The 18367-nt window shown below is 41.7% G+C and overlaps 1 long non-coding RNA gene across 1 annotated transcript; it reads left to right on the top strand.

The window, feature by feature from the left end:
- Positions 1-2657: 2657 nt before the first annotated feature.
- LOC130600563 (uncharacterized) lies at positions 2658-8376 on the top strand. Its single transcript, XR_008972484.1, has 4 exons — positions 2658-2799; positions 3624-3767; positions 8084-8114; positions 8196-8376. It is a non-coding gene; the product is annotated as an uncharacterized LOC130600563 (long non-coding RNA).
- Positions 8377-18367: the final 9991 nt, after the last annotated feature.

Raw genomic sequence — 18367 nt, 5'->3', positions numbered from 1 at the left:
TGCTGCTGCGATTGCTTCAATTTACTCTATTTACATGCGTAGGAGGAGATGGGGGTGGGAAAATTGGTATTTGCCTCCACATCGAAGTGGAGGAACTGGAGAAGCAGGGGAGTGCGCAGAGCAGTTTCCAGAACCACAGACTGAAGGATAATTGTAGAAACCAAATGCATCACAGAAAACCCAATTGGAATAAATTGGCCAAGAAGCTTAAAACTTTTTCTGTGCATTGCAGCAAACCAAGAATTAATTCCTGGGAGCAGACAAGGCCCCAGGCTGGCAGAAGGTTAATGTAATTGGCTCTGGGTGCACTCAGACTGCATTGGCATCTCAGTGCCTTGGCACTTGAGAGGGTAACAAAGAAATGGGAGCTCACCCCACCAGCTACAGCACTAGAACTGATAGGATTTGGTGCGTGTTAAAGCAACAATGATCCTAGTGTGTGGCCTCTGAATGATCACAGAACAAGTGAGCAAATATAGACAATCATACACCAATAGACATGGCAAAGGAACGGACAAAGTGGTCTCAAGCTGAAAGACTCGGAATAGGCTCTAGAGCAAGGATATATGATTACTGGCTGAGACGTGGGACTCTGCCCGGACTGGGAGGATCGCAGGCATCAGACTTTGTCTTGTTCAGCTCTTGTTAAAATGGATTAGCAATGAGAACCTAGATCATGTGCTGGAGATGCCCTTATGGATGTGGTTTTGTTTTGTTGGGTTTTCTTAGTTTGGTTTGTTGGGGTGGTTTTGTGTTGTAGTTGTGGGGTTTTTGTGGTTGGGTTTGTTTTCTGGGTTTTGTTTGGTTGGTTTGTTTTGCTTTTTTGAGTTGGAGGGGTTTTTTGGTTGTTTTGTTCTTTAAGCTGTAGCTACTCTCTCCTTCCATGACAGGAACAGGACTAAATGCTGGAGTAAGAAAGGTGGAGGTATTAGTCATAGTTGGCTTGACAGGGCCGTACTTAAGGCAGTCTGAATTAGTTTACTGCTAGGGAAGGTAATGTGGGGTAATGAACATAAATTAAACCATTTTCCTCCTCTGTCTCAGCCTGGCTTGTGGTGAAGACATGATGCAATATAGGGTTTTCCATGCTTTACAAGCCTTGACAGAATTAGATGTCACAACCATCTACATGGAAATAATAATGTGTGGACTCAATACGACACTTCAGATTTGCCAGTGGAGTATCTCCTGTACTCATGCCGTCCTGCCCAGTGGGCTGCAAGTGTCCTATACTGTTCTTGCTTCTTCCAAACACGTCACGTTGAGGTAGACCCCCTACAGTAAACAGAGGCTTTGGGATCCTCCTTTTTTGTCTTTGTCGATGCATGGACGAGCTGATGTGCTGACTGTCAATGGGATATATCCATTTTTGCAACCTTTCAGATCTAGCTAGCTAAGAAAAAGAGGAGTACGTGTTTTCTCTGTGCTTTCTTTTGGTCTGCCTTCAGGGGTCTTCGTAGGGATATCTGGAGCTGCTTTGTTTCTTTGAGAATCATTTGTTGCCCAGGGTCTGAAGTAATAGATCTGGAGCTCTTCTTTAAGCGTTTTCTATATGAAATACAAAGCACTTTGTTCCTGGGATACTGGGTGCACCCGGAGCAATGCAGTGCTCCAAGTGAGAGCTGCACAGGAGATGCAGAGCTCCTGCTGCGTGTGCAGTTGCATAGCAGCCACGTGCTCCAACAACAGGAAGTCAGCACTTTCTACTACACCTTGTGTAGGTAGAGGGCAGGTTGCCCGAGTATTGAAGGCGTTGTCTTGCTGTTACATTGCAGCAGTGTCAAAAATCTTCTGGAAGTCCTATGCTGCATTCAATAGGGTATGCTGCTAAAAGCTCCAGTATCCTGAGACCCCAGTATCTGTTCACATGCATGGATTGGGTTCTTCTCTGGCTAGCATCTACAAAAGGTTTTTTGTAGCTGGAGTTGGTATCTTTATGTGTAACTGATCTGTTTATCACCAATCATTGTGAATAATTTGCCTCTGGATAACTGCTGGTAATTGCACCTGGAACCTGATGGTGAGGAGGCTTGTTCGTGTATTATCCATGTTGTAGTTGCTGACTGCTTACTCTTTATATACATATATTCTATCCATGCATGCATTTACTTCAGAAGGGGCCTAAGGAAAATGTATTTGAAGTGCATGTGTTGTTTCTAAGCTTGTCCTGATTAACTCTGGGGAGAATGTGATACACAGGCCAGGAGCAACAGAGACATTTTTATTAACTGCTTTGGCTCTGTGGGAAGCACAGTGAACCTCTGAATGTGTTTCCAAGGGGTCACACAGACTCTTATTTCATTTTTATCTGAAAAGCAAAGGCCAGTTCTTCCACGTGAGCTTTTAAATCAGAAGCACAATTTAGGGAAATCCATCAGGATTGCTGCATGCTGCATAAGACCTGACAGTTCTCTGGAATGACTGCTGTCTCGGTTTCCCTGTTGGGATGGTTGCTGTGCAGAATGGGACTGTCCTTTTCTCAGACAGCACTGTACCCAAGGGCAGCTCTGGGCTGAGGTATCACTGCTGTCTTGGTGCTGGATGCTGCTTCTGCCTATACTCGTGCAGCTAATGCAGAAGGTCCATAGACTTTGAAGTCTGCTTTTTCCTTTCATCCTGTTACTGCAGAGCTAACAGACTGGTGCACTGATCCTGTGTGCTGATGTCTGCATTGCCTGAAAAGAGCTCTTCACTCCGAGTAATCCAGAGATGTGTTTGTAATGAGATACTTGACAAACTGTTGTAACTTGACAATTCCTCACAGTCATAGGAAAATACCTGTACCAGGTGTTTCTTAAGGTAAGTCGTCTGTGGTCCAGCAACTTTCCAGGCTACTTCAGTGGTATAAAATTACCACCACAAAATGCTTCCATAGATAAAAGAGTAAGAACTTTTCTGTTATATTTACAATGCATAATCTCCTGGGTAGTAGTTAGGTGTATGAACACTACACTGGCATTTCCTCTTTAAACATTGTTATTTTATTGCTTTATCTATCTAGAGGAGAGCAGAAATTATCTTTTAATTACAACGAATTTAATGCTATTGGTTATATAGCACTTTAGCTCACACGCAGCATGACAAAGCTTAGAATTTAGTATAGTCCTATGATGCATCATTGATTCATCTTTTCATCCTGGAGTGCCAAGTATTTCCACATTGTTGCTAAAAGCAGGTAAAAGATTATAAGCAGGAGATGTTTAGACTGACTTAGTCAAAAAAGAATCAAAATAGGACTACATAGGGAGGCATGGGAAGGCAGGTCATGCTAAGGCTTTGCCATGCCGTCCCTGAGAAGAAGAAGAAAGAATAGGAATAAATACTCTGTCATTATCAAAACACAACACTATAACGTGAAGAGGTGGAGTAATTTATCTGTAAGTAATAGACTGACCTATTCAGAACTGCAGTTTTAATGTAAGGCTAACCTTTGAAAATGGATCAAGTGATATAAATTATTAAGGAACAGGCATTCGTCAGATAGATGGTCTCTATTAGTAATTTTATGCATGAATAGTTATCTTCAAAGGTAGAGCTGCTGTCTGCTGAGGAAGAAAGTGCAAAAGCAGATTACCTGAAGCTGATGTGTAAGGCTGACTTTCATTCTGTGTGTTCTAATCCAGTAAAAACAAAAGGCTGAAGCAGGGTCATCTCTCTTGCTACCCAGCCCATGCAGCTCTTAAATTCTCTTGCTTGCAGAGGAAACCCATGTTGCTGATGTTCCTAAAACATCTTCCACTTCTGCATGGAAAAGTAGGAAAGCAAAGGTAACCTTAAGCTATGTGTTCCTAGCCTGTTTGCTGCAGTAAGCAAAACCAACTTCAGGCTTTTCCTAGTTTCTTCTGTCTCCAGCTTTTTGTGTGTCTTGTCTTCCAGTCACAGATGCTGCTATTGCTCAGCTTTTGAATGTGGGTTTGAAAGGGGTATAATACCAATGCATAGAGGGTATTACAGGCTTTCCTCCATCCTTTAACCACACTGATGTCTGTAGTGCTTTGGGAAGAAGTGCGTACACTGAAGCACATCCCTGTTAAATGGGACTTATACCCAGCACATGATGCTTTTTCACACAGTCCCTGGTCTGCTTATTTTGCATAGTGACTTTTAGCCATTGTGTTACCTCCACATCATAATATAATGTATTTGTTCACTTCTGACATCTTTGTTCACTCCAGAGGTGAAAGGGGAACAATCTACAGTGTGTCTCAAATTCTTCTAGATTCTGACAGACAACATAAATAATCATATCAGGGAAGACACCTTTCACATCCAAAAGAATCTAGAAACTGCCCACATGTACATGAGCATCTCTTCTCAGCAGGAATCCTCCTTTTCTCTTTTCCCAAGCACCAGTCTCATCTATATTTCCATTTGAATTAAGAAAAGGTTTTGAAGGGAACTGGAATTTATGACCCCTCTGAAAATATCTACAAAGAGATTAAGTTTCTGCATCCTATTTTCTTCAAATGGCAGGGAAAAAATGGAAACATAAACATATGAACATCACTCCAGTGTCTGGAATCTTACTGATTTCTCTCTTTTCCTCCTTTTTCTTCACTAGTTCATGTGTGAAGATGAATGTTTTGTGGTTAAAATGCTGGAGTGGGATGCAAATGATGCCAGCTTAAACTTCCAGATATGTTAAAGGCTTCCTCTGTGATACCATTAAATAGCTCTGTGATCTCTGCATGTACTTTTAGCTACAAAAAGTATCTAAAAATATGACGTCCACATTATTTTTATGATTTAGACAATCATAAACCAGACTCTGGATATTTAAAACCCACTCACTTTGTTTCTTTGAACAAAATACCTCCTGTTTGTGTTGAACTGATACAGGTTAGACTTTGAAAAAAAGATAAGCATTTGGCGTACTAATTTGAGGAGCAACAGTTTTCAGTAGCCTGGAACCCTTTGCAGTATATTGATGTTTCAATTTGTACAGAGTAGCAGCTGCCCTTAATGATAAAGCAACTGCTCTGCTCTGTGATAATTTGATGTGGCAGCAGTAGTCTTGTGGAATGCGACATGACAACTTGAAATAACAACATGCAGATACGATGCCACAGACATGTCATGAAATAACATCAATTACTAGAAATTATAGGAAAACATCTTCAGAGCAAAAATATTGAGACAAAAAGTTGTCATCGCACCAGAAGCTGAGAGGAATATGCTAGTTTATGAAATTCCTACTAGAAACAGTTTAGTTTAGTTTGACTTTTTATAATTTGACTTCTTAAAATCGGCACATTCATCACTAGACTAACTTGTCATATACAAAAGTAAGATGATTTTCTAGTATCTGCAATGCTTTTTAGTGTAAATTCTTTCAGGCTATTGTCATGTGTGTGACCATGCTCAAAAGGCCATGAAGGCTATGCCCACATTAACAAGTAATCTATCTCAACAGGAACGCATGTAGAGCAAAACAGTGCTGAAGGTCCGGGTTCCCCTCTACAAACATTTCAGAGGATTTACTTCAGGTAGCTGTAGTCTGACTTGTCTGCTGGCCACCGTTTGCTGGAGGGCAGTAGGTGAGCTCCTGGAGTGCATCTTCCAGTCTAATTTTATCCTGAATTAAAATGTGGAGCTCCAATTCAGTCTATGAGGGGAACCAGAGCCCAGCAAGTGGAGATAATCAGGAAAGCATCTTCATAAAGCACACCTTATTTCATAATGAAGCACTAACACATGAATGTCCAAAGACATCTGGGCTGTCTGAGTGCTTCCAAACGATGAACTAAATTGTTTATTCAAACAATCAGCTTAATCCTGTTGGAGGTAAGAGAATTATCGCTGTGCCGATTAGAATTGGATCAGTGGATGATCCTTTTATCCAGGAGCTTCCTTCATTTGATTGGGCTTTGCTGGTTCAAAGAAAATGGAAATTGTTTCTTAACTATCTCTGATGTTGAGTAATGGAAAAGCCAAAGCTTGACCTTTTTGAATCATTTCCATTACAAATAATGCCATTGTGGCCCCTCTTAGACACTGTGCTGGACAAATCTATATGCCAGTATCTATTCTGAACTTTATTCTCCTTGTCCTGCTCTCTCCAGCTTTCTCTTTCTGTAAAAGGAGAGACTGCTTCATTCTTCTACGAAGGCTTCTGCTGAACAAAAGCAACTGACTCTGAAAGTCATCCTCTGACATCAAACCCTTAGACTTTTCAAAGCATGGCTCAGGGTTTTAGATGTGAAGCTCCTACTGAATTTAATTGGAGCTGTGCAGCTGCATCAAACCTTTCAAGATGCATACCCTGAAATATTCATATTGCCTTTCTCTCTTTCCTTTCTCTTAGCCACATTTGTTAAAGTTTAAACGAAGTCGCTTCCAGTTCTTGTAGGTGCAAATCTGTGCTTGCATAGTCTATGAAGACATTAGCATTTAGACATTGAACACCCCTTGATTTGTATGCACCAATCACTTGGTAAACAGCTGAAGTGGTTGCATATAAGCTGTCAGTTAATTCTGGCTGCAGAAATTGATTCAATTTTTTAAAAGTCAAGCCCTATCAGGTATCTTCTCTTCTGTTACTTGCACAAAAAATGATTTAGATCCTAGCTTTTTAAAATCCCCCCAGTCCAGGTGGAAGTTTTCCTGTTGCTGGTTGGTTTGCTCTCAGTTTGCATGATCCTAAGGTAGTCCAAGGTTGCTTTCCTTTCAGAAGGAGAGCACAACAAGAGGTAGGGTATTAAAATATGGATGTATTCCCTCAGTTTGCACAGCACCCTCAAACAGAAGGTCTGGGGCAGGGCTTGGCTTTCTGTGGTGAGTTTGTTCAGTGAGTGAGAGAAAGGGGTATGTGAGTGCTAGGCATAAGGGTTCTACAGTGTAATAAGGATGGCATATAAGAAGGATTATATCACTCTTTAGAGCCACACATGTATTGAGTATCTAATAGAGGAATCTCATCTTCAGATATGGTTTCAGAAATAATTATAGTCTGTTCTTATGACCCTCCAGAACCAGTCATAATCTTATTTTCAAGCTTACCTGTCTCTGAAGGCTGCTTAACATGGAAGAGTTCCTAATTTGTTGACTGTAAAGCAGCTCCCACTTTCTGCTTGAAGGTGGGAGTGCTTCTGTTTATAAGGAAAAGCCCAGGAGAAACTACAAGGAATGCAGCTCTCTAGTCTCTGTCTCTGCTGATATGCTGCTCAGCCTTGATTCAGTAACCTGTTGCCGCCTCAGTCTACCCATCAGTAAAATGGATATAAGGGTAAAAGTAAGAATAATGAAGGTCAATCTGTGGCAAAACCTGACTTTTTCATGGCACTCACCATTTCTCAGAGTTGCTGATACTGCAAGCATATATGAGTTCCAGTGCTTCATAATTCCCTGCTTATTAGGTGTACTGAATTAACTCACCACATGCATGGCTCTAATCTACTGCAAACACAGAGTGAAATGCATTATCTTAAACCACCATGAAGGCAAGCTAGCTGGTAAGCAGAAAATCAGAAAGATCTGATTACCAATTTGTTTGTAATTGTGGGTCCACACCCATAATTCATGTTTCTGGGCTGATCTGAGTCCTTCAGAAGCAAAGGGTATTAGGAGAACTTGTACTTTGGTTTGTTGCTGTCAGGCTTTGTCAAATCTCTTGCATGAAAGGGTTCAGAAACATTGTTTTATCCTTCAGCCCAGGAAAGAATTGCCTCATCAGCAAGGTGCTTCTATTTTAGCTGCCTAACTTTCTAATTGAATTTAGAATATAACAGAATCATCACTAGCAGCACTGCAAACCTTCCCAGTTTGATTTGGATAATTCTGCCTCGCTGCTGCAGGGGTTTTCTACATACTTTTGGGAATACCCCAGGAGAAATGCAAATTGTGACACAGAATTAGTTACCTCTCTGCAACAGCCAACAAGATCTAAGTACGCTCTCTGTGTCTCTGTCTCCTTCTGATTTCACTTGTCATGTGTTTATATTGGCAATTGTTTTGTATAGATAGACTTGTAGTGTTAATATTCTGCTTTGATAATATTACTCTTCAGGAATCTTAATGAGTGGCTTATGTATGTGGCATCTTTAAAGCCTTCCACTGATGGTATTTATTCTTTATTTTCTTTAAGTGGTGAAGGAGCACTGCTGAAGCCCCCTTGGGTAAACAGTGTTTAAAGTAGTCCATGCATTTTAATTAGAAAAGAAATACATAGATAAGGATGAAAGATTTGTTTTCCTCAGGCAAACCATGAGAACATCAGGCCCACAGGTAGCTTAGTTTAACTCCAGAGAGTTTACATTTATATCTCCTTCTCTAAATATTAGAAACTCCATTCTGATACAAGCGGGACAAATTAAGGTAAGATAAAGGTGTCTTCTCTGCTGGAGGCTTAAGGTCCTTCTTACTGTACATTATTAAGGTGTCCTGCATAGGGGAGGGGGGGGAAAAGCAAAACTAGAAAAAGAAAACTGCACCGCAATCTATGTATGAGACTCTGTGCACAGGAAAACATGGGTTATTTTAACTAATGATTGGTTATGGAAGTGGGTTGGTTGTGTTTTTCCTGGTCATGAACCAGTGGGTCCTCAAAGCATATTTATATGTTTTAATTATTAAAATCAGTTTGCTGTGTTGGCAAGCTTCTTGTAGAAGATGCACTTCTGGTATTCGCCTTTGCTGCGTAGCTGTAGGCTAATATTTAAGTTCTTGAGTAGGTTTGGTTTTGCTTTTGTTTTTAAACTTGAGGGTTTTTAAGCCTCTTTTGAGAGCTAAATGACTAGCCTGTGGTTAAACAGCAAATATGCAAGTACTTCTTCAGTATGCAGGGGGTATGTTTTCAAGTGGAAGGTCAGCAATGAGTTGTAGAGGCAGGAAATTTTTCAGAGCCTGCATCAGTCCAGTCACTTGAACTTAGAGCAAGGGTTGCACTTTGCTTTTGGGAGGAGTACCTTAAAGATTGAAGGAAGGTAAAGCCATGCACAGAAAAGTCTGAAGAAAGATGTTTTGTTATTACTTTCCTAGCTGCTGTAGTGTTCCCTGTCTTTGGAAGGGTTTGGAGACTGATGTGTGTAGAGAGCAACAAGGTTTGCTGTTGCTGGAGAACATCAGGAACACAAGGAAGGTGCTGCATGTTCACAGGGCTACATTCATTTCCACACCATTTTCTAACTTTTCTAATGATGTTTTCAGCTCAGGAACAAGAAAATCTGGATGACTTGGCTGAGATCAAATAGAAGGGACACAAATTGATTGTAGGCCCCTGGATGGCCTCCTGCTTCTCAGTGAGAAGGCTGAGCCATGGATGTTGCTGCTTCCTCTTCTGCCTTTCAGAAGCAGCCAAAATAAGGGTGAATGACTGAACAGTGGGATTTTTCTAAATGCCTGCCTTGAGACCATTGTCAGCACAGCTCACAGATGCTGTTAGGTTAGATATAAAGGAAGGCATTATACCTTGCAGTGTTCATTGTGTAGGAGCTGGTCTTATAAGGTGTCTGGTCCTGTACTGTGACAGACTGCATATAGGCACATCACCCGTATGTTCTACTTTAGAAGAAGGCTGAATATGCTGCAGAACTTGATTGAGATCCTGTGATACCAGAATTAACTCATGTATATTGTGCATTATTCAGTAAAGCAAAATGTCTGGGAGAGGTGTCATCTCCAAATACGTGTAAGATTGATTTGATTTCAAGACCTAGGTCAGATTCTTTAGTATTACTAAGCCCGAGGCCTAAATGGGAAAGGACAGTATCTGCTCTCTAGGTTGTGCACTGATCTAGGTAGCCTCTGGGCTGCTCTAATTAATCTCTCCCTTGCTTCGGGATATTCAGAGCAAGAAGAGCAGGCTGGCAGCCAGAACCATTAGGTCTGTGCCAGATGAGGTTCCTACATGCTGGTGGGGTCTGTAGGTCTGCCTCCCAAACCCTTTGCTGTCCTGATGCCATCTGATTGGGACAGCCCAGAGCTTTACATGAAACATTCTGAAACATGTGCCAGGACTGTAACCATCATTGTGTGCAATTGTGGCACACACATAGGTAGATTTGCTAAAGAGGATAATGTGGAAGAGCCTTCCATTTCCTAAGCAGAAGCCTTTGTTTTAGAAGCCTCTGCCATTTACTGGTCATTTCTTGTGGTCTTTTGAAAAATATCAGTGCTGTCTCCAACCTAATTAGCAGAGTAAAAGATGAGTTATCACTTACCAAGGCTTTGATTGCTTTTTCAGCTTTGTATGGCCTCTTGGCTGGTAGGTGGAATTGTGTACAAGATGGGCCTTTTTTTAGGGAAAGATATATATAAAAAAATAAAACAAATAAAGGAGCCAAAAATTCAACTCCCAATTCTGTGCTTTAATGTTTTACAGTTTTGCAGGGTTTTTTGACATAAGGTCATAGTAGTTCTCCTTTAGAAATCAGGAAAAATAAAATCTCATTTAAGTCTATCTTTAGGTTCATATTTCTTAAAAATGTATCCCTTGAGAATGAAGACGCAGGTTCCCAAAGTCTAAAACGCAAGAGTCAGCAGGAGAAACAGCTCGCTTGAAAACAATCTGAGGAGTAATTATTAATTAATGTACAAAAAAAGATTCGGTGTGCAGAAATCTCTGCCTTTCTCTCATTTTTATCACGGATTTCCTCTTCTTCTGGACTTCAGATGCAGCTCCGAACAACCCAGCTTATGTTGTGTTTCTGCAGATACAAATAATCAGAAGAGAACAGGTCATATGTTTTGACAGATACCACATAAAAGGAAACGTTTAGACTGGCATACCCATACTCAAATTTGATTACAGGGAATTAAGTTTCTTCAAAGCAAATGGCTTTCTTTTACTTCTCGGTATTTCTCATGCAATTAGCAAGTTGGTTCTATTAACTCTCTTGACAGACAGTATTACGGATCTTATCAGCTTTCACTTGTGTATGCAGGGCTTTATTAGCTTCTTGTTTGCTTATGAACTTCTTTGTTGACGATAAAATTGGTGGGTAAGTGTGGGACATACGTGTCAGGGTAGGACGCTGTTTGCTTCGCTTATCAATAAATAACAAACTTTTGGCAAATAAATAAGAGCGACAAGGGAGCTGGTGGGTCTCAGGGTTTCTTTTGCCACTGTTGGCACTTGCTCGTGTTGCTAAGTTACTGCAGCTCCTGGCTTCTACTTTAGAGAGAAGAAATTATTTTTACATATATAATGAACACAGTACCAGGGACTCCCAGAGCTGTGCTGGAAGTGACTGTAATACAGGGGGGATTGTGAATGCAGTCTGAAAGCCAATGCTGCAGAACACTGGTCTAATACAAAACTAGGCCCTACCATCACATTACAATAACAAAGGTGGGCATATTATTTATTTTTGTCCAAAATGCCTTAAAAATAGCAAGCAGCAATAATGAACCACTGGACTGGATGGTACCTGCCTCTGTCACTTGCAGGGTATAGGCTGAGAATGGTGGTTTTTCTGGGAATGATCATGACTAGAAGTAAAACTTCCAAATTAACTTCCCTGAAGAGAAAATATTCCCAGAAGAAATCGTATTTCCTTACTGAAAACTTAGTTCTTTGAATCACTAGTCAAAAGTATTTATTATTCCTGATATTGCAACAGTGAGTTCATTATTACAACTATGAAAATAACAAGCAGTAATGCCTAATTCCCTAAGGAGGAGTTTTAAACTCCCTGTCAAGTTACCCAGCATGGTCCTTGCTATTCCTTTTTCTGAGGCAAAGGGAAACCGAGTGGTATTACTTAGGGTTCAGTTGCTTTGGTGTTACAAAGGCTGAAGCTCTGAACTGAAAAAAGGAATCAGTTTTCATACTGGGAAATACACAAAGAGTTTTATTGATATTCCAGTTGGTGAGAGGAAAACATTATTTTCCTGCTGGTTAGAAGTTGCACTTTACCATCCATTGCTGGGCAATGTAAGCCCTTTGAAAGGGCTGGAGTTCAACTCTACTTGGCTTCAGGCTTAACCTGCCTCTCTAGTGGAGGAGAGGAGTCCGGGGGTCAGATGGTGGGAGCATGTGACTCAAAGTTGCTGGGACACATTGGAGGATGGCCTGAGTCCAGGGAGATGAGCACAGTGTAGGTAGCTTAATGCAGAAAATTGCTAAGTAATGTGCTTTGGCAGCAGGTTCTCTGTCCAAGTGCTGTGAAATCATACAGGCCAGTGGGAGGGGAAGGGATGCCCTATACCAGAGGGTTTAAACCCAAAGAGATACAGCAACCACTGTGTCTACAGAAAAAGAAAACATGAATTTCTGGCCTTTAGTTAAGCTTCTGGTTTATATCAGTTAACAGTTTCAAGGTGCAGAAATTAACACAACATACTACTTGCCAGTTAGGCAAGAAGTCGGTAGATCCCAATGCAGCAGGAGGCGCGAGACCTTGATAGTATGCTCTGTAGTCTGAGTTCTTCTACCTGAATTTATTCTTTCATCTGGTCTTTCCTTTTCCTGCTGAAAAGGGTTCTGAAGGGAAGGGCTTTGTTTTTTTGTTTAAGAGTTCATAAAGTTGTCTCAGCTCTGCTTCTGATGGTGTCCATAGGTGTCCTCTTCCTGCTACAGATATTTCCATGGGGTTGTAGGGAATATTCTTGTCCATGCAAGGGAAATGGTCTGCTCTGCTCATTGGGAATCTGATAAAAGACTGCCAGTGGCTCTTTTTTTCTGGGTATCTCGGTTTTCTCTCGGGCTGAATTGTCTAAATTCTGGATTCATATATGTAAAAGAAGAAAGTATGTGAAACCTCAGGGACCCAGCTGGGGCAAAGCAGCAAGCCCCAGGACACCTGTCTAAGGGAAAAAGCAGAAAAGTTGTAAAGATGACACTAGTACTAAGCATTTCTTTTGCAGATGGTTACAGGTATAGACTGACTTGCACACACACTACCAGAGGCACTTTTCCCTTCATGCCCCCAGGAGCCAGCTTGGATGTCTGATTCATCTCTGCAGGCTGAGACAGAGCCATCCGGCTCTGAAAAATTGATTTCAAGGGGAATTCACTTGCTGTCTGAGCACAGCACTCCTCAGGACAGCTAGCCCTCTGCGGAAATCATCATAATTGTGCCTAGGCTTCTCAAAGAAGGCTGGATTTCCAGCCTCCCCTGGGATCTGGGCTCCTTATGCAGTGACATGGCTTTAGAGACATCCTTTCTTCTTAGAGCAGATGGATTCAGTGGGGGGTCTGAAGAAATGGGCTTTTGAAAGAGAACTGGTGAACATAATGGGGAGCAGGAAACTTTCTGTGTGGTTTTAAACTTGCTCCTCTGGAGTCTAAGACTATGCTGATGTCAAAATTTATAGGTAAGCCTCTATTGCAGAGAGAGGGTCTGGTTAAATCTCTGTCTTTCTCTGCTCAGCACTATTAGGGGTATTGCAAACCAAAATGAGAGCAGCAGATTGCAGCAGAGCTGCCATGGGTGAACCAGTGGGCAGAGCCACATCTAGCTTATCTCTTTTTCCTTTTTCTGTAGAGCAGGGAGAAATTCTTGCACCTCCTCAAGGACTGACCATACAGGTTTGTTAAATGTGGACCACAGCTCCATATTCTTAGTGATTCAAGAGCAGACACAGCTTAGAGCTCCTACCATCTGCCAGTTGTCACCAGCACTGTCCCTGCAGGCGAAGCTGCGGTGGGGCAGTGCTGCAGCAGCCAGCTGTAAAGCTGTGCGGGTAGAAGCAATGCAAAAGGACCATTATTCACTGTGTTTTAAGATAAGGGAACCAGGGAGCATCTGAATCTCACACAGGTTAAAAACTCAAAGCAGCATTATTTCCATATAGGGCATAACTGAATGGTGGAGTTTGTTACCATGTGATTTGGTGGGGATAAAAAGGATAACTTTTCAAAAGCCATTGGGAAACATTATGGAAGGAAAATGCACTGACTGCTAAACACAGTGATGCAGAGAAAACTGAGACTAAGTCCTCATAGTTCTTCACTGTGGAAGGCTCACCACAGACCTTTTCTCTGCGCACCTGCAGCTGATGGCTGACAGGTACTGCATTAGATCTCTAGTGCACATAAGCCAGTATGGTAATTCCCATGTTTCTCTTGCTGCCTTTAATGCAAGAAGCTGTGTGGATTGAGATGGTTTTGGACTCCTTCTGATGCTCAGTTTCAGGCCAAAAGATGGCCAAAAATGAAAAAAAGAATGGCAAGTATAAGCATGTAGGATTTATTAGCATCATTTGCTATGGAACAGTCTGGCAAACCATTTAATTCAGCATTCAGTTTGTAACTGAATAACATCTTTATGACCACACAGTCTCTATATTGAAAGACTTTATAACTGCAGTAGTCACATACAATGGTGAGGGTAGCCACAAAGGCATTGCAATAGGCTGGTGACTGGCCATGTAAAAGCTAGGGAGCTGATTTTGCTCATTCTATCAGACCAGAGCTGCCATCAGCACAGTTTACAGGCTGCTTCAACCAGTAGTAATTCATATAGATGCTCAGCTTGTCACAGATGCAGAGCAAAACATATTAGCCTCAACCAAATGAAAGAGGTTAAGATAAACACATCTTCATCTTTGATGTTAGTGCGCATATGAGCAGTTACTGCAGATCAGCCAATGTGTGGGAACTCGTTACACTGCAATAGCTTGATCATAGTTCTGAGCCCTTAAGCTTCTCAGTTTAATGCAAGAGTCTTCATTTACTGCTGAGCTCATGCCTCCTCTTTGTTTTTCAGTGAGCAATTCCACTGGCGTTTTATGCTCTTTCCCTTTCCCTGCAATTTCTTTGACATTTGTCTGAAACACCTCAAATCCCAACGTCAGGATAGAGAAGCTAGTAGATCTTGTTGTTCTTGACCTCTTTTGGAACCTCACAAGGAATAGCCCTGGAGCTGTTTTCTCTGAAGTAGACTGACCCATTTATAGCTATGACAGATGTCTGGGAGGTGCGAGGATGCAGGTTTCCCACCTTGGGAAGGAGCAAAGGTCTGTGCTCACTCAGCCCTATGGAGGGTTAATTATTGTTTTGCTTAAAAAAGCATTCGGCTGCCCTTAGGTATAGGAATTTATTTAAGCCTTATCTGCATAATTATCATGTTTATTGCTTAACACAGCTGGATGGATATGAAGAGTATGCAGTTTTTGATACACACTTTATGTCAGAACCATTACAGGGGAAAATAATTATCTCTTATAGCCCCTGCAAAGAGGCTGGCAGTAATAGTTTTTTGACTTTAAAAGACAAGTCCTAGGACCAAATTTATTGGGCCTATTTACATATTTTGTGATGAAGTTTTTCCTCTCTTTATGAAATTTGTGCTGTGATGGACAGCCAGGATTTTGAATGGTGATTGGTGACCTGAGGTGCTTTGCTTAATAGACTCAAATTGCAGAGAGGAGGGAGCTGCATCACGTGAAAATCATTAACCTCTATCAGGGACTCTTGTCAGGCACCCAAACCCACCTTCTTTAGAAATCTCAGCCACTTCTAACATCTTAACATGTTGAGATATTTAACAGGAATTCTGGAGTAGCCAGAAAAATGCAGAGAGCATTTTAATCTATGATGATTATTATTATTCTTTTTAATCTTGCAAGGTGTCACTCTATTTGAAACCCTAGTATGTTGTATCCTTTATGGGTAAATCTTTACAAGGCATTGGTGGGTATTTCTGTATTTGTAATAGTGTGCAAGCATGTAAATGGTTCAACTTTGTCTCATTCATAAAGAGTGCTTACCATTTCAAATTCCTGTTATTGCATAAGGCATCAATAGTCTGAGGGTTTCCTGGTCCAGCCTATAGTCTGCAGAACTCTTGCAAATACCTGCATGGCATAGCCCTGGGGCAGCAGCTGCTGACACGCTGATGTCACTGCGAGCAAACCAGAATAAAGCTTTGAAAATGAGTATGAGGCCTACACAGGAGCAACCAAGGGCAGACATCTCTGCTGTATAGTTCAGGCATTGGCAACCTTTATTCTGGCCAAAGTGGGGAGGTGGGGTGATATACTGGAAAAATGAGCATGTAGCAGCATTCTGACAAAGCTGCTACTATCACCAGATAACATCTGATCTCAGCAACTGGGTTATGAAAGGAGAATACAAAAGACCTAAAAAAGGTCACATTTCAGTTAATATCTCCTTCATCAATGATGTGTGAGAGCTATTTAATATTAACCTCCGATTCTGTATGGTAGGAGTAGGTACCAGTCAGCATGTTGTCATTAGCTGGAGTGCTAGCTATTTCTATTTTATGTTCATTTCTTTGTTATACGAATGAATCTTTCAGTGTGGTTGGGAAGAACAACAACATGGTGAAGTAACAGGATGGAACTTTGGCATAAAAGCCAAAATAGTTAGAAGGGAGGCCAACCACCTATCAGTTGTGATTTCTCTCTTTTGCTCCACTAATCTCTCCATGTTCCATAGATGATAAATTACCAGTCACTCCCTTTCAGTCAGAAACATCTCTTCCCATGCTAACCTGTTGCACCTAATCAATCCTCAGTTACCCAACCACCTTCTCCCTTTTGGTCTGATCAGTGTTTCTAGTCAGACAAGTTGCTTTTGACTTGGTTACTCTGAAAAACAGTGCGTGTGTAACTTCCAACTACATGAGTCTTGGTAACTGCTTGTCTTGTTGGCTGACCATCACAGGCTCTGCTTTCAAGATCTTGGTAAGTTTAGAGCAGTCTCCAGTTTAATATAAACCTCTTCCTCTCTTTTCTGTGGCTACACTTGTATTTCCTCACTATGGGATAAACAAACCTTTCTACAGGTGATCAGCACAACATATGGCCTCAAATTAGGAAGCAGAGAGACTTGGTACCATGGTCTAAGCCCAGCTGGTAACTCAGAACCACACAGCTGCTCATTCACTTCCCAACTTTTGTTCTCCCAGCTCCTGAAGGGGTGGGAAGGATAATTGAAAGAATGTAAATTCCAAGGTTTGAGATAAGACCAGTCCAGTTACTAAGGTATAACACAAAAGTACTACTACTACCACCAATAACAATGATAAGGGAAAATAAGAGGGCTAGAGAATATTGCTAAGCACTCACGGACTGATACCCAGCCTGACCGAGAAGTGATCTAGGCCTTCCGGGTAACTCCCCCCGTTTCTATACTGGGCATGACGTGCTGTGGTGTGGAATACCCCATTCGGTAGTTTGGGTCAGGGGTCCTATCTCTGCTTCTTCCTGGCTTCCCCTCCTCCCTGGCAGAGCATGAGACTGAGGAAGTCCTTGATAGGAGTAAACATTACTTAGCAACAACTAAAAACATTGGTGTGCTATAAGCACTGTTCCTAAACTAAAGCTGAAAACAAAGCACTGCACCAACTACTAAGAAGGTGAAAAATCACTGCTACTACTGAACACAGGACAGCATCTGCCCTTTATTCCATGCCATTCACGTCATGCTCAGATCCCACATTTTTTAATATACTGTTGCTTTTTGTCTCATATATATACAGAGAGAGACACACGTATATATACATATACACACAAATATCTATACGCACCCCACACACAAAAAAGAGAGAGCATTCCATTGCCCATGGACCAATCCCTATAAAATTTTCTGAATTCATTCAGGCCATGATGTCAGGCTCTCTCTCTTGTAACAGTCTCTCAGGACAGGAGAGATGGTGTTTAGTGTTGGGTTGTTGCCTGCTGACGACACCGCTGAACTCATCTGGTCAGTGCTGAGCTCTTCCATTTTTGTCATTCTTTGTTGGGGTGATGATTGGAGGGAAGTCAGGGTCAGTCAGTGGTGACCTGAGGACAGATCTGCTGCTGCTGCTGGCTTTTAAATGACTTTGTATTCTGCAGATGATCATGACAGCACCTATCTCCTTTTTAAAGTCCAGATTGGTGGAGATGGGCATCTAGCTGATGGGCTATAAAAGTGTTATATAGCAGGCGACAGCATGTAATAGAGTTCATTGGCTGTTTTCCCCCCCCGTTAAAATAAATCCTCTTGTGATACACAGTGGACTTCTCCATCTTCCCGCATTACCCGCCAAGTATATCTGGGTCCCTGAGCAAAAGCAATCCCACGAGTAGGTTTGCCTTTACCTGAAGCAGGAATAACCCAGACTGTCTTTCCCAGCAAATTCCTTATGTGCACCACAGGAACGTTATCCCTCGCTACAGTACATGAAAGTTCTGACTGGGCTGGGCCAGCCCTGTTGGCAGATCCCCTCGTGTTGACCAACCCGGTGGCTTTTGATAAATGCGTATCCTCATGTTTGAAAGTCCCACCACCCATTGCTCTCAGTGTAGTTTTTAAGAGCACACTGTACCATTTGATTTTCACAGAGGCTGTTGCATGGCAGGGGATGTGATATACCCACTCAATGCCATGCTCTTTGGCACAAGTGTCTATAAGGTTGTTCTGGAAATGAGTCCCATTGCCTGACTCGGTTCATTCTGGGGTGCCGTGTCGCCACAA

The sequence above is a fragment of the Pezoporus wallicus genome, unplaced genomic scaffold (assembly GCF_028554395.1).
Source record: "Pezoporus wallicus isolate ANWC-B61680 ecotype Strahan unplaced genomic scaffold, APGP_CSIRO_Pwel_v1 contig_6354, whole genome shotgun sequence".
NCBI lineage: Eukaryota > Metazoa > Chordata > Aves > Psittaciformes > Psittacidae > Pezoporus > Pezoporus wallicus.
Note: the sequence above shows the minus strand (reverse complement) of the source record. Positions and strands in the feature narration are given on the sequence as shown.